Source organism: Lycorma delicatula, chromosome 4, assembly GCF_047948215.1.
Source record: "Lycorma delicatula isolate Av1 chromosome 4, ASM4794821v1, whole genome shotgun sequence".
Lineage (NCBI taxonomy): Eukaryota > Metazoa > Arthropoda > Insecta > Hemiptera > Fulgoridae > Lycorma > Lycorma delicatula.
The window spans coordinates 4,236,812-4,249,896 of NC_134458.1; the positions used below are offsets into that span (position 1 = coordinate 4,236,812).

At 34.4% G+C, this 13,085-nt stretch overlaps 1 protein-coding gene across 8 annotated transcripts in view; it reads right to left on the reverse strand.

Moving 5' to 3' along the window:
• sand (potassium two pore domain channel sandman) overlaps positions 1-13,085 on the reverse strand; it is a 109,716-nt gene that overhangs the window by 20,960 nt on the left and 75,671 nt on the right. For all 8 annotated transcript variants that reach the window (XM_075362183.1, XM_075362179.1, XM_075362181.1 and 5 more), the window contains one exon: positions 3,000-3,041. The gene's annotated coding sequence lies outside the window, so the exon portion shown is untranslated. The remainder of the gene's footprint in view (positions 1-2,999; positions 3,042-13,085) is intronic.

Consider the following 13,085-nt stretch of genomic DNA (forward strand, 5'->3'; position numbering starts at 1 on the left):
ACCTTCGATATCGACCCGTACGCACGCTCGAGATCCTGTTCACCGGATCGATTTGAAATAAAATGAAAACTCTTCATTACATTCACTTCATGCAAATATTTACCTCAAGGACTGACACTAAACAAGGCGAGTAAGCACTAACAAACGACTTAACTTAAAAATAAGTAACATAATAAGCAGCGACTGCTGTGTAAAAAAATTTCTGTAAACAGAGAAGTGCGTTCAATATCATCTTAATCAGTTCGATCTTAACTATATAAATTTTACTGCTTCAATGCGATTCTTTGATGCGGTTAAGGTTACCCCGTGGATGCCACGTCATCGCTTATGCGGATGATGGGTGTTTGCTGGTTAAAGGAAATTAGAGAATGAGATCGAATTCAGGGCAGAACAGGCTTGCAAGATACTCCAGTTGTAAAGTTTGCAACATAAGATGGTCTTCAGCTCAGAAAAAACGACGATGTTGTCGCTCAAGGGCAAACTGACTGTTACACGACGAACTCGTTTATCGATGGCAGATCATCGATTATGTAAGTTCTGCTGCCGAAGGATCTAGGTGTTATCTTGATGAGAATCTTCGATTCGAGCAACACTTTCAAAATGCGGCCAAAAATGCTTGTATGAGTAATTCTTTCTTCTGTGTTTGGAAAGCAGTTCATCCCGATCGGGGATTTAATTTCAGAAGCATTTGTGTTCTATATAAGGGTGTATGCGAAGCTAGAATGTTGTATGTAACTCCTGTATGGGCTTATCGAACGAGGTATAAATGTTATAGGAATATTTTGAGAGCCCAGCGTCTGTCTTCATTTGGTACCTGTGATTGGTGCCTACAGTACTGTCTCTCAAGAGACGATCCTTGTTATTTCTGGTATTAAGCCTATCATATCCTTGCAACTGAGTGCCGATTACGTTATGATGCCAAAAAGTAGGCCGACTTACCTCTGAGCACATAAAATAAATAGACGACCAAGGTTTCCATTTATGGCAGGTCAGGTCCGATGGCCGAATCGTCCGATGGCCGTTACACGGAGGGTATTTTTCCCGATGTGAGAAGTATGCAAGTTGTTAGGTGGATTTCTCCCGATCGGCATATTATACACTTTCTTTTTGGACATAGTGATTTTCGAGATACGTCGGCCAGATTTGGTTTGATTAATTCAGGCTTGTGTACGGAGTTCAGGGCCATCGATAAGGGACGCCATGTCATATAAGTCTGTTCCAGGTACGAAGCCGAACGCGCCAAAGTAATTAGAGAGCTTGCGAGGATCAATTCCGGTTATGATCTGCAAGTTAATCGGTAAACCGAAAGGGAATGGAACATTGTTGCCTGCTTCCTGAGATTCTTAACTCTGCGGAGGATGGCTGAGGGGGCTGATACTGTTACGAATGTATAGATAAACTAGCAACCCGGGTGGCTAGGAGCCCGCCTGAGTGCTTACTTCGCCAAGGCGTTGAGCTCCGGTTAGCTGAGATATTCATTGTTAGGATGAGAATGGATGTGCTGAGAACTCTGTGATCGAGCTGCGGTGCGGGAGGGTGTAGGCTTCGATCTCACTTCCGAAAGCGGAGCAGAGTAGAGAGAGTTAGGTTATATTTTCAGTAGAAGCTTATTAAATTTGTGAATTTGTTTTTGTTTCTTGATTTTTTAACAAATCAAGAGGACTTTGAGTAGATTGAATTGTAAGACAAAATTGTCGTTTTTACGATCAACACTTGTTTTTTCAGTATGAGAATAGTATTTTTGGTGTTTAAAAGACTCGATCGAATAGTGATCTGACCGCATAGTCTAATTGAAGTTTATAAGGGATGAATTTTTTGTGAAAACTTGGGTGTTAGAGGAAGTCGCGGGGTCGCGCTTCCACAACTCGGTTAATTTGATAGTTAAGGGTTGTAAGTTACGGTAGGTGGTCGTGGTTAGAGGAAGCCGTACGAAGGAGATAGTAGATTGTGTAAATATACCGATGGAAATGTTTGCCGAGGCATTTGCATCGGCGGCATCCTGAGAGAGGCCAAACCGATGACTGCGATGCGTTATCAGGTTTACAGGGTCTAAAAGACGACCTCTGATAAAGCCATCAGAGCCAGTAACGGAAGGGGAAAGTGGCGATCGGGATCGTCACAAGGCGGGTGTCTTTCCCTAAGGGGGTCAGGTCGTTTATTTGTCAGCAATAAAGGTATTACGTAAAATCCAGAAGCTAATTAGGCCCTCCATTATTACATCATACCCAAATTTATACGGTAATTATCTCAAATTTACCAAACTTAACTAAATATAAAAAATTAAAAGCCTTTAGTTCTGTTATAGCATGCTTCACGGGACATACTTGTTTTTTTATTAATTCTATCTGCCACAATCCCATTTGCCGTAACATAGAAGAGGGTGTCAAAATGAAAAAGAGAAATTTAATAACGATATGGTATTAAAACAACTCTTCTTTTTTTTAATATAAGGGTCTCTACACAGTAATTGATGTAATCTATAATGACCTTTAAATTATATTCAGCAACTTTTAATTTATTGATTATCATACGTACTGATAATTACTCGCGTCATTATTCTGTATTTATTGTTCTACTGATAATAGACTTTCAACCGATTACAATGACAATTTTTTTTTACGATGGACGACAAGATGAATTTTGCACAGTGTAACTATAAAGAGCAGCAGTTTTATCTCTTTTTTCAAATCTTTAAAAACACTATTCATTTGTTTTCATACAAACATATGATATCCGATCGCTTTACTGTGGGAATCACTGTTCAAGGAAAGTTACACTTAGTTAATATAGCTAAACGTTTATATAATTTACAATTAAGTAGTTCAAAGCTACACTAAGGCTCATATATTTTCATTTATCTATTTTGCAGTTTTCATATTTGATTTCAATATACACCACCGCGCGCTCGTATGTATATGTGCGTGCGTGTATACAGACACACGAAGTAGGAATATACACTTTTGTAAATTAATTTCTTTAAATATTTTTTTACTACTTACCTTAAGCCCAAACCCTCCTATCCACTCCATATGTATTATAATCTGAAAAAAATTGAACAATTAAAATGATTCATAAACACAATTGATGTTATCGCTTAAAAATACTGTAATAAGTAACAAAAACTTCCGACTGCGGCTTCAGAAAGTATAGTAGTTTTAAAAAATGATTGTGAAATAACAATTAAATTTACTCTTATTGAATAATTCAGTATATACTTGCAAATGAATACGAGTATGTATTATACGAGTACTATATTGAATAACAAAGCAAGTTTTGTAATTCGTTTCTTTTTTTATCCAGGTTTATCTAAACTCAGGTCGAAGCTATGAGGTTTTTATAAATATATAGATAACACTTTATTTTAATTTTATTTTTTTAACACTTGCGTACATAAAATAGTATACTGCAGCGTAAAACAGAAGACGATAATCGCACTTATACATAGCATTTAGCGCATCGCTGCTACATAGGGAACAGAATGCGTTAGAAATACTCGTGTAAGTAACGTTTTTGACTATAATATTTAACAATCGTTTACGCTCGTTCAGCATTTACGATAAAGACTGTGTAAACTTTATGAAGTGCACGTATCTGAAAACATCATTATTCCGCATCCCATATTAAGTTCTACAAAGATTTTACTTCTTCCTTGGCGACATTACAGTAAATCAAAACGTACTGTATGTAATAGTACTAATACTGTGCGCCGAGGTACTCTTTCGTTAGGTTATCGTAAAATATAGATAAAAACATCTTAAGTAATGTCGAGGCGAAACACAGATTAATTTTTTTCTTTCTACCTCTGCGATACAGATGTAAAAGCATTTTCACCCTGATAACGTCTCATCTGTAATAATAATAATAATAACAGTTCGAGTTCACAGAATGAAGCAGTAAAAGCCGAGAAAAATAGCGGCTATATAAGTCCTATTTTCAGGGATTATTAACGGTGTAACCCGTTTATAGTAACAGGGTGGGTTCTACAACCTCCCGTTGAAAGGTTTGAAAAGTGTTTACAGTCATCAACATCTTATCAAGAGAAACATATTTAAGTCGATACATCAGATGGGTAAAAGAAATGTTTACAGATTTCCTCTTTTCAAGAGTAAGTGTGTTGTAAAGTTTAAAACCTCTTCCTGCGCCGATTAACACCTCGTTTACAAAATATAATAATTACATAGGTTAAAACAGTCAAAAACGAATAAAAGTACCATTTTACTGCGGAGGGTGTTTTACGAACATTTTTTTGCTTTGATATCATTTCCGATCGCATTCCGATAACGACATTCGTCTTATAGATTTTGCCGTACTAACGGTTCAAATTTTACAACGAAAAGAATAAAAAGTCGTGGAGTTAATAACGCTTAATAATTTTAATTAAAAGAAACGGTTCAAAATATTAGAAAAGCAAAATAAAATAACTTCCTTAATCTATTCGTTAATTAATTTACCTCGAAAACAAAGTATTTTATCAAAATATAAAATATTTCCATCGTCACACCGTTAATTATACGCTAAATAGTCCGCCCGTATACAGCCGATTCGATTCAAGGATAATATTAGTTTATCTCAGTAATATTTCTTCATATATAAGCTATTTAAACGCATTAATAAATCGCAGAGTTTAATTAACTGATTATGTAGTAAAATGCACGTCTAAATACATAATATTACCGCTGATAAAGTAATGCTTTATTATAACAAAAACTTATTAGACTCTTAAATATATGGTGCGTGGATTTTTTATTTTACGAAACGACGAATGAAGTTAACGTATTAAAAATGAGCTGCGAGAACAAATATTTCATTTATTATAGTTTTAAAGTCGTAAAATTTTTCATCGTGTTGTACACGGGGTAATTACTGTAGCTTCTTATGAGGGAGGTCCTGATAACCCTATCTACGTTTTTCGTCGCTTACAAAGGACGCATTTAAAAAAATTAATAAATTAAAGTTATATTTTACGAATTTTATTGAAAATAACTTTAGTATCTTAGAAACACGCTTCGAAACTACGTTTTGTAATCTACTGCTTGATAAAACTTTCTAAAACAAACCGTACTATAAACAAGTCGAATTTTAAATTTAGAAAAATCACTGACTACGGAAAAACCCACGACGTTGTCATTCGTTATATTATTATCTCGAAAATATAGTTCTAAGATTTTAATAAATATTTTGTACGAATAATGTTGCAGAACGGGAAATGCACGCACCCGTTTGCGCGCGAAATCCTCTGTTTGTGTTTTTTTCATTTGACACCTTACATCGTACTTTAAAAAAAGAATTTGTAACAATAAACAAAATTAAACGCCATCGATTTGGAATTTAACCGCTTGATTTTTTAATAACGACCGCCGACCAACGATGTTTAAGACAGCACTGAAATAGTGGAAGAAACGACTTAAGTTTCCTGAAGCTAAAGATAAAATTCTACGTTTTAAATATTAATTTTTGATCTTTTTTATCTGAGTTACAGAGCTCGGCGATCGAAAATACCCGAATAGGAAGTAAAAATCGCATTTTTCTTCTTTCTAAAAATATAAACGTGTTGCTCATCGCACAACCGAACTCTTAACGAAAAAGCGTAGAAAAAACCCGCTGTTAGACGAAAATATTTTTTTAAAACGTGTGAAAACTTAGAACACCTCAAAATCGTGTTGATTTCGCCGGCGTAGAATGACGAAATCGCAGTGGTGTGACGGCTCGCCAAAAATATTGTAATCGAAGTATCAAACCGGCTAAAAAATATTAAGATAATAAATACCACATTATGCGACGAGCCTATAACGTTAGCCGTTAATCACGAGCGCGAAGTAAGTTACGACACGAACTTCAGCGAGTGTCGTAAACTTCACAAGAGTGCGTTAATGATCTTTATAGAGAGTCGCATACCATATTTTTTCTACGGCTGAAAAAATATTAGGATTATTGATTTAAATCGATGACAGAAATACATCGTTTACGGAATATTTTTTTTTAATTTTCCAAAAAATACATTTTTGTGGCGATAGGTTATCGGTCATAAGTTCTGCATTTTTTTAATATCGATCTGTGTTAAATTTCTACCTCGGAATTCGACATAATTAACAAAAGGATAAATTCTGTGTTCTTCAAATTAACCTCTGTTTGCTAACTACTAAATCGGATTAAAATCTAAGTAAAAAAAAAACAGCGGATACATAAAATGTTAACGCGTATCGGAATCGCATCCGAATATTGCACGTAAATTATTAAACACGAATGTTAAATATAAGATAAACGGTTTATTTATAATAGAATTATCAATTATTATTTATTTATTAATAGTTTCTCCAAAATATTTTACAATTAAAATTAAAAACGAAAATTTTCTGTAATTTCAATTTCAAATTAATCGTATTTTAATTTAAGAACGGTGTCGAATCCGACAACATGATCTGGAATAACTCGTTACTCAGAAACCAAATTATACTATACTTTTCGTACATTATAAATAAACGATTATCGATAATTACTATTTAAAAAATTTAATTTATGATTTCTGGTTTTGTAGAAAATATCACTATTTCTCGTCGTGTTAATTATTACCTTAATTAATTACATTTAATCACTCAAAAACAATTAATTAAAAGCTAAAAAAAAATTGTGAATATAAATTATGAAAAAAATTAGTATTCCATCGACGTACTTGAAACACCGAAGCGAAATATTTTTCAAAAGAATTTAAATGATTTATTTAAGTCGAGAAATATGAGGACAGATGGCCGTATGTACTCGAAGTGATGTAACTGTTTTTTACGGGTCTTTTGTAGTAAATTCTTGCCGTTTTATAATTTTCCTACGTTTTTCTTTTGGAATTTTAAGTATTAAAAAAAATGATTATAGCAATTACTTTTATTATTGATATTTTATGATTTTTGCAATATTCAAGTACTTCCGAACCGGCAATAACACCGTTCGTTCTTGTTATCTTATATTACACGATATTATAGCGATCTGAACTAGTATTTACGATCTGAAATATCTTTTGTATTCAATCGAACATTATTTCCTTTATTTATAACAGCAGGTGATTCCGTAGAACTACAGACTATGAAAAACTGCGTGTTAAGGTTGTGTAATGTGTTACAACAGAAACTGCCGCACATGAGTCAGTCCTTAACAGAAAAAAACGGTGCTAAAAAATGAAACGTTCCCGAAAAACGTAATCGAAAATACAAAAATGAAAAGAAAAAAGACGGCTGCTGACACGGGGTTGACCGTGGATCGGTGTTATTTGGAGTAGACTGACAAGAGTACTCTTCTCTACGATAACCGAGTAACATGCCGGTTGTGGATGAATTTGAAGACCATTCGAATGAGCCGATAAAAAAAACTTAAAAAGAAAAATTGCGCGATTTAATGTAATTGAAATCTAACTAGTTCGTTTAATCTTTTTTTTTATGGCCTCTACCGTTCGCAGCCGTTCCAACCGGCTATCCGAAGATACCGATCTTAACAGGGAAGTTGTTTAACCTACTCAAAGTACGTGAAAAACACGGAGAACAGCGTAATATCATATTATGTGAATTTTACCTAACCGGGGACGCATGAAGGCGGTATCATCTCCGATATTAGAAATAGAAATACATTTCTGAAAACAACTAAATCGTAGTACGGTATACTACAATTTTAAACTTAATGTAAAATTAAAAAAAAAAATAATAATTATTATTAAATTTTATGACACGAGAAATATTTGTCAAAAGTATTAAAACTGAATAAAAATAACTCACAGTAACAGTAACGTATACAAACAATCAAGTAAAAATAAAAAAATTAAAAACTGCCTTAAACTTCTTTGACTTTATTTGAAAAATTTCAATTACATTATCATACTCGTTGAGTCTATCGACACATCTAGAAAAAAGAAATTAGCCTTGTACGAGTAAACCACTTAAATACGTGGCGGTCCCTAGAGCTGATATACGGAACATAAACATCAACATTTTCAACGATCCCAGAAACGGAGCCGTTCACAAATTTACGGGCAAAAACCGGTTCGCACTTAACACGCCAAGTTTTAAGGGTACAAATTCCTACATGTATCCTCATAACTGTCAGTAGGGTGATCTAAACCACAGAAATGTAAAACACGAAATAGTTCATTTTGAACCGCTCCTATATCAGATGAAATGTAGTCCCTATGACGGTTCCAAACTACGGCAGAATATTTAAGAACGGGCCGAATGGTAGTTTTATATAAACACATGATGATAGTCGCATAATGGAAGCAGCGACCAACCGCAGAAGCAGACCGAGGCTCCTTCTAGCTTTAGAGACTATAATAGAAACACGTTCGCTGTAAAGCGATTTAGAATCAAAAATAACAGGAAGATCAGAAACACTTAATTTACGTTGTACGGAATGTCGGTCCGATCTATATAAAAACTTCAACATTAAGGTTCTCCATGTGTACGGAATAATAAATGTTCTACCCGAATTTAACGGCATTCTGTTTTCATTAGACCGTGCATAAATTCTGTCTATATCATTTTGCAAAACCGCACGAACGTTAAACTCTATCTCATCCGCAAATAATAAGTCCGTTGAATTAATTTTAAACCGATATCGTTTACGAACAGGTTAAATATAATACTGAAAAGTTCTCCGAACGCCAAGAATTGGAAAATGAGATCAGGGAGCTCTGGAGTCAGAGTAAGTGAAAGTAGTGTTCATAATTATCGCTGCACTAGGTGAAATACCCGATATACTACAGGGGTCACTGAAAACCCTAGGCGTTCAACTTGATCTCTACCTCACTATGCAGAAGTCTGTAATTTTGGATGCTTGCGCATCGGTAAGGAAGTACATCGCTTCTGATCTGAGTCGCAGTAAAAACTAAAGAATCAGCAGCTCCCGGCGTCTGAAAGCGCAGACCTCTGAGATATTTGAGGTGTAATATACTGCCTTTTACGATATTAAGAGCATCCCGTAGTAAAATAAGAGTAAAGACCCCCAGGCCTTGCTTAAGTTGGCTGGGGTTTTTTTCCAGCATTTCAGCTGTGTAAATGAAAATAATAATAATAAAGAGGAGTTTTCGTTTAATAAGGCGTCCAAAGACTATTTACGAGAATATGAAGCCCAGTCTCTTTGTCAAAATTACATACATTACCGTCCGACAAGATTAAGAAAGTAGTAGCATCAAAAACATTGTCGCTCATGGCCTGAAACCGAAGGGAAAATTAGTGTTCGGGGTAGGACTTCCCCTGGAGAGACGTAGTTACCGTAAGCATTTCTTTAGTCGATAGGACACCGCGAAACAAGACGTCGCAAGAGATCTATTTTGTCGGGCAATTCTTGGGGTTTTTCGGACCGTCGACCGAATCAGACTGCACCTTCCTCAGGAGGGTCTGATTCCGTAAAGATTTCTGTCGTTAAAAATTATACGAGGTACAAGAACCGAGCGAAAAATATTATAATTCAATCACGACAATCGGGGTTCGCCGGACAGCCTCCGTCGTTTACGGATAAGACGACTTCGAAGGGCAAATATAAATAAAAAGATTTTTTAAGTCGTTCAGGACAAGAAACAAAACAAAAAGTAAAAACAAAATCAAAAATTTTCATTTCTTACTCCGAGCGGAGGACACGCATAAAAAATCATAATAATAAATACAGATTCCAACATATTACGAGGCTTCGCAATGGAAGATCGGTAGAATATTACTATTTCCTGTCTTCCAAATCCGGCAGGAAAATCTAAGAAATAAATCTTACTTTCTAAATCTGCGTGTACATTTGTCAGTAATACATTACACCTTTCTCAAGAAAAATTTTAACAGTTTATTTTTCATAATTTAAAAAAATAATCTGTACAATACAGTAAATGGCGAAATCGGTATTCAATTATGTAAATCGAACTATAGAACCTCTGTTAAAAACGAATAGTTAAAAAGAAATAGTTAATCGATGTAACAAAGTAGATTTGTTAAAAATTAAAAAATAATTAAAATTAATAAAAACGTAATTCTGTAAGTTTTCTTAAAGCGAATGTGGAATGTTCAGGTTTTATATCCTTCGTATCGTGCGAGGAGATTTCGTCTATAATGAATAAATACGACGATAAAAAAGTAGACGGATATAAGGGAACGATTTCTTTACCGGAAAATATTTCTTTAAATGCGATTCATATTTTTGAATTTATATGTAATTTTATTTCGCTATCGGCCAATTCATAAAGGATATGAAAACAGCTACTGTTATTTCTTTAGTACAGGAGATTTAGAAGGGTTTTTACCTTTATTTTGTAAGATGAAAAGAATCCCTGAAGTCTCATTTCGTAGCCCAGGTAGTTTAGAAAAGAAAAGAACTTTTAACGAGAATTGATTTGGTTTTTGAGGAGGCCTCTAAACATTGACCTCCCTCTTTTAAAATTCTTCGGCGATGTCTCAACAATTCTCTGTCCGCGAAGGCGATTCGAATGTAATTCCATTTATACGTCTTAGTAAAGGTTTAATTCTGAGAACCGCAGTAGTTTTACAGTACTCTAAGAGCAAGAGGTTCCGCTTCCGATCCTTTTGGACTTTGAAGGTGGTTTCGGAACGAGCAAAAAGTCTTTCGCACGTCGATAAGTGCGCGGTGCACCTCGACGATTTGCGATTCGATTCTATCATTGATCTAAACATCCTATGTAATGCTGATATAAGGGAAAATTACGGAGCAGTCTAACGATATAGGTTTGTTTACCGACGACATATTTTTAAACACTGTACGGAACAAGATCTAAAGAAACCGAGCCGTGGTGTAATTTATCATCCCGGTATACGCGCTGGAAATAATGTTTTATGAAGCTGTACGCAGATAGAACGCGCATCTATCGTCGGAAATCCCTCGGTTTATTACTCTATTCTTTTCTGATAAAGTGGAAATATATATATAAATATATGTATACGTATTTACATATTAATTCAATTAAAATACGAGTAAACGCGCTTCAAGTATTTTTAGAAAATATTACATAATTAAGAATGTTTGTTCCTAGAATATACTTAGAAGTTTGTATTCGGCAGTTTTTGAGTAATATTTATCACATTTGTCAGCTGGGGAGTTCGTTTGTATCTGTTAAACGTCCGTTAATCTCGCGTAAACGTATAATTAAAGTAATATGTTTCAGGTTTCAGGACTACTTCTTTTCCTTCGTTTAAAGAATTAAATTTACTCTCGATAGATAATCTTAAATACGTAAAGTTTTTAGTATATTATTTAGCAGAAATATTTTTCCGGCGATATATAATAATATTCGAAGTACAATAGAATCGCTACGCTATTCCAAATCTCCCTTATACGGGCGCTGTATACGAACAGAGTATACACGACTCTAACGTTTACTTTGTCGAATTAATTATTCTTATCGATCGTCGGAAAGTCTTTCGGCTTCGGAAGGCTTCTCTAAAAATCTTCGTACCGGTAAGAGACATAAGCAAATAAATTATAAGTAACGCTACTTTTTATTTTATACCTATATTTTTTATAGCGATATAATATATGTCGGTCGAGAGTTTTTGAATTTTTCTTTCGGTTATAAAAATAAAATTTATTTACGAAGATTGAATTTTTTGAAAAAATTCATCGCACGTCGTTTAACATGCGATGTCATTTAGCGCTTTAAATCATCGTTTAACGTGCGCTCAGTTACGAGTTCAAATATTTATCGATTAACACCTTCAAAATGGTTTCATTTTTCTGTGCCGATTTTATTTATTGTTTTTACGTACTTGTAACAGTTAATAATAATAGTTGTTCGATTGTTATTTTATACAATTATTATTTCTATGAATCAATACGGACTGTAAATACTTTTCTTTTTTATTTCTTATTTCAATTTTGTAATGCTACTCTAATCAAAGTTTTTCCAGGGGTCCCTCGATCCTTCCTAAAAGACCATAGAAGAGTCGTTTTTATTTGCGGACTAGCATACTTGTCATCCCTTAAATTATAATTACGTTTTGACTTGAATACAATATTTATTTTGACCGTTAAAATCTTTCTGTTCCTAATACCGCCTTCGATTTGCTTCGAACGTCGGTCGTGATCATCGTCTAATTTGTAAAGCGAAATGTTTCACCGCGTGAATAAATTACACCGACTCGTCGAAAATAAAATTACGTAGCGAAGGACAAGATAAGTAAAATACATAGAAAAACAAAATTGAACCGCTAATAAATTAAGAGAAACAAAAACGTTAATCTATATAAAAAAAAAAAAATTAGTCTGATCCTTAGCAAATTATACCAGATTATTAGCAAATTGTTGGTATTGTTTTTATGTAATTATTACGTACTATAAACAGATATTGTTTCTTGTATAATTTTTACAGAAGTTTACAGTTAATTACTTGCTTCAACAACCCCCCACACTAACAAACATACACCCACACCCACACACACACACACACACACACACACACACACACACACACACACACAGAGAGAGCTCTCATTTAAATTTTTTCTTTGTATTATCTAAACCTCTGTTTATTTTACCATATAACTGAATTTACAAAAAAAATATATTAATTTACATATTATTACATTAAGTGTGCAAGTTATATAAATATTTTCAATGAGCTTAGTTGTTATATGTGCGCGCGCTCGTGTATGCGCCCGTGCTCGTGCACGCGCGCGCGCTCGTGTGTGTGTGTGTGTGTGTGTGTGAGTGAGTGAGTGTGAGTGTGTACCTTTTAAGATTGCCACCAGCGCACAACTTCTACTTATACTGGTGGTACAAAAAATATATAAAGAAATATGAAACAAAACAGAAGGTATGAAAAAGTGCAACCATATATGTAAATTGCTTTCTTATACATACATATATCGCAACTTTTATTCATCTTGTTTTAACCGGTTCCTGTACAGAGCCGGTCAGAAGTTAAACTTTAATTTAATCCTAGACCTACGTTTACGTAAACTACTTTATTAGATCGATTAATAGACAGTAAATTCCAGGATATAAGCAGAACCGTCGACCTTTATTCTGAAGTTTTTGGAAGATTAAAGAGTTTTGCCGCGTAAATCTAGTTAATGCGATTTCGACGGCCGTACAGATAACAACATCTTACTCGC